The sequence below is a fragment of the Coptis chinensis genome, chromosome 8 (genome assembly GCF_015680905.1).
Source record: "Coptis chinensis isolate HL-2020 chromosome 8, ASM1568090v1, whole genome shotgun sequence".
In the NCBI taxonomy this organism is placed as follows: domain Eukaryota; kingdom Viridiplantae; phylum Streptophyta; class Magnoliopsida; order Ranunculales; family Ranunculaceae; genus Coptis; species Coptis chinensis.
Genome location: NC_141463.1, coordinates 22,164,353 through 22,168,567, shown reverse-complemented (window position 1 = coordinate 22,168,567; position 4,215 = coordinate 22,164,353). Strand labels below are relative to the sequence as shown.

Genomic DNA, 4,215 nt, shown 5'->3' with positions numbered 1-4,215 from the left:
AAACCTCAAACAACACTCATGTTGCATTCGACCCAAAATACTCATGTTAAAAGTGGGATTCGACAATGCAACATCCATGTTGCATTAGGATTTGATGAGGCAACATCCATATTGCGATGGTCGAAAAAAATCCAAGTATATTCGATGCAACACTCATGTTGTAGGGAATACATTCAACACACTTTAACCAATTTTTCATAAAATGAAAATCCTAATATATCAAAATTGTGAAACTATCAATGAAATTTGGTATCTAACCTTTTTGCCCTCTTGTTCTCTTTTTTTTTTTAGTAGATCTTGTGTTTGCTTGCACATTATCGTTTGAATATTTTCTTTTTTCTTCATTAGGGTTATTCATTTCGAAATTTGGGTTTAATTTGAGGAACTAGGGTTTTGAAATTTAGGTTTAATTTGGAGAACTAGGGTTTTAAAATTTGGGTTTAATTTGGGGAACTAGGGTTAGGGTTTCGAAATTTGGGTTTAATTTGGAGAACTAGGGTTTCAAAATTTACATATGTTGTTGATTGCAACATGAATGTTGCATAATTGTCTAGTTTTGATTTTTGTTTAAGGGACAATTGTGTAATATTGCCAACAAATGGACCTGATGGGCTTTTGATATAATTAGAAAAAGTTGTGTCTTTTTTACGTAATTAAATTGGAACACTGGGCTTTAAGCCCATTCTCTGTAATTAGTCAGGTCTAGACGGTTTAGTCAGGCTCAAAATTATTTTTTGCAAAATAGTAACCTGTCCCAAAAAGGCAAAAATTGTCCAAAAAGACTTAAGATTTGAATATGGATTTAAAAGACTAGAGCCCAATACAAATTAAGTAGACAAAGGCCTGTCAAAGCATAGTGTGCTTCACTTCAAATATCTCACACATATACCATATCAGTCTTTCTATCTCCATCTCTTTGTTCAACTTGAGCAGTTCGCTTACCATTTTTTATTATTTTATTATTTTTTTTATTATTATTATTTTTTTGGCAAGTCTGTTTTAAACGAGATCAGTAACTCTTTCGTACTAGCAGGATTCGAGCCCCAAACTTCTATTATCATCACCCAAAAATTTTACCAACTTTACTAGTTGGCACCTGCCTTACCATCTTCTTCAATTCTTTACTCCTTTTTTCTAATACATTTGTTTGTTTTTAATATTTGAATGATGGTAAATATTTGGTAAAATCACTCATATGCCTTTTTGACAAGTATGTTAACTTTGAATTCTTAATTTCTTGTAGTGTAGATGTGTGTTGTTTATGTAGCTTTTCACACTCATTCAAACACAATACTCACCCAGAATTCACGGCTTTTCACCAATATACCCATAGCAAAACCCACACCCATCTCCCAAGTTTTCCTCTCGCTCATTATTAGGGCAGAGAATTGAGTCAGGCATACCAAAACCCGACCCGACTGCATACCGAATAGGTCGGGTTCAGTTATATTTTCATACCCGGTTATTCGTGTCGGATTTGGTTTAACTTTACTAACCCTGTTGGGTTCAGATAGATAGCTTAAAACCTGCAAACCCCAAAATACATCCGATTAATTGCATTATAGAAGTACCCAGCTAAACAATAGTAAAACTTTATCTTATTAATTAAATCTCAAACATTTTCTTTGACTTCTTGAATAAAACTAGGTCTAAAACAACATCTCTATTCTCTATTCTCATAATCTTTTGTTGGAAATCGGGTTTTCGAATTCGGGTTCGGACATTCTGTTTTGAATTTGGATTCGGTATCATTTAGCCCGATTCAGGTTTGGATACGGTTTTATCTCAACCCGCCCCGAACCCGTTCCCTGTCCTACTCGTTATGCTCTTTCTTTCTCTACTTGCAAACCTTCATTTTTCACAAAAACACAAACAACACTTTCTAAATCGCCTCTTCCAAGCGACTTAAAAAGTTTTTTTTTCCCTTCACCTCTCCCCAAAGACCACAGAGCTCTTTCAATTCTTTACCAAACGATCTCGCTACCCGAGGTTTAAAATCCTCTCCAATAAGATATATTTGACCTTCTCATCAAGCATTTTTCTTCCACTTCCAATGCCATTACACCTATCAGCAGTGTGTACAGAACCACTTTTAGCGCACTGAGATGGAAGAGTAATCCAAGACCCTAAAAACTAGATCTTTCCACTTATATTCATTTTCAAAAGACAAAACAACATCAGAAGTCGGTCATTTTTACAAATGGTATATAGATACAGTAAATATGAAAGACCAAATATAAGAGCAGAAAAAGTAGTGTACCTTAATAAGATCAGCATGTCCAGATGTGTCAGGCTGATCGGGGCGTCTGAATTTGTTTTTAACGTAAAAAAACAAAAAAATCCAAAACCCTCCACTGACACCGTATTTGAGTAGATTACTAGGAGTTGGTTGTGGTTTGTCTGTTCTATCAACAATCTTCAAGGATAAACAACGAAGACGTTTCTTTCCTTGTGGAGAAGGTGGTTGTTCAACAAATTTCTAAGACAAAACGTTTCTCTTCGAAAAAACTCTTCATCGCAAACAAAAGTACGCGTTCCTTTACGCATTGTAATATTTTCTTGTACAATCTGATGAACATCGCGGCGGAGTCTAATCAAATAAATAACGAATTCGGATTATTGAGAAAAGGAATGAGGGCTGCTGTCGTTATTGAATTTTGGTTTTCACAGAAGTTAGCACTTTGACCAGTTGACCCACCGCCCAAGTAATCATCGATCACTATTTTTCTTCAACTTTGCAAACAACTTTTCTGTTTTCACACTATTGTTCCCTATAGCATCTATATCTATACTAAATTCTCATTCTCTCTCGACTCATCTTAGTTGTTAAACATCTTGTCTCTTTTTTCCTATGACGTTGTCTATGATTTTGACTTCGTTACTATCGCCCAAGTGACGTTACTGAATTCAGAATCTTCAAAATAATTGGAAAACAATGTAATATTTTTAGTGAGATGGTGGTGCAGGGTGTAATAGAACTAACAGAAGCAAGTGTAAAGAAGATTAACTTGAGCAGGGTCTATATTTGCACGAATTGAAGAATAAAACTTGCCATATATAAGCTTTAAATCAATGCTTACAATTAGCATACGCGTCTTCTATACAGTATTCCAGTCACATATGTTAATTTACTTCAAATCAAAACAAACAGTTTTAACAAAAGAAGGCATGAGTAAGCAATTTCAGTGCGGAAAACCACATAACATAATACTTGTTAGAAATGAAGAAAGTCAGAAACCCCTGCCACGTTTGATAGAATATACAGAAAACCACAGAACACGAGAAAGAAGGAAAGAAAAGAAAGTGGCGATGCAGAGGGATTTTCTTCAAAAATATCCATGTAAACATAATGAGAAGATGGGGATTTTCTCCCATTCCATGTATTGTATTAAAGGTTCTGTTTGGGCAGCCATGTGAAATTCAGTAGTACTCGACCATATTTAGGTTATGGAAAACAAGTGGTGGATACTCAAAAAGTAGTTACTCTAGAAACTATTTAGTCCCTTTTTCTTTAGAGACATTGTCTCGTGCTGTCTTTTATTGTTCTTTTTCAACTCCCCCAATGGAATAAAAATCCAAAAAAAAAAAAAAAAAAAAAACAAATCGACCAAAGACAAAAAGAAAAACCAAACTTCAATTCAATATAATTTCATTGAAGAATCAAAATGATGGTCGGTCGATTGGAATGGAGACGGTGAAGAAGAATAAACCATAGACCATTTATGTTTGTTTTGTTGCTTCCTCTTCCTGTTTATGATCTCTAATTTTAATTTGGAAAGGTGAAGGGAGAAATTTGTGAGAAAATAAAATAAGTGGGTGAAAAAGAAGGCTCAATTTTTTGAGTGTATAACTTGAATGAATAATAAAATGATGTTTTCTCTTTCCTGTATTTCTCTCGTGTATTACGTTATCTTACCTAAACCCAAAGATCCACTATACACATTTTTTCTGGTTTCACAATCTACCTGGTTTATACCCTACTTATTAGTTGTCGCCCCAATTCATAAAATGGACGGACCAAACACTAAGACCTGGTATATAGGGTCTTATTCCTTCTACAGGTTGGGCAATTCATGTTGCCAAACAGGGCCTATATGAGTATTTAGTTGTGTACCGAGTATAACTGTATAAGGTCTTTTTCCCTAAAAAAAAGGGTTCCCAGTACTAATTGCATTTGACTGAAGATATATGTCTCCTTTTTTCTGGTCAGTTAAG

General features: G+C 34.6%; 1 long non-coding RNA gene across 1 annotated transcript; it reads right to left on the bottom strand.

Moving 5' to 3' along the window:
* Nucleotides 1-421: 421 nt before the first annotated feature.
* LOC147480512 (uncharacterized) lies at nucleotides 422-3,388 on the bottom strand. Its single transcript, XR_015205022.1, has 2 exons — nucleotides 2,261-3,388; nucleotides 422-2,146 (listed from the first exon to the last, which is right to left on the bottom strand). It is a non-coding gene; the product is annotated as an uncharacterized LOC147480512 (long non-coding RNA).
* Nucleotides 3,389-4,215: the final 827 nt, after the last annotated feature.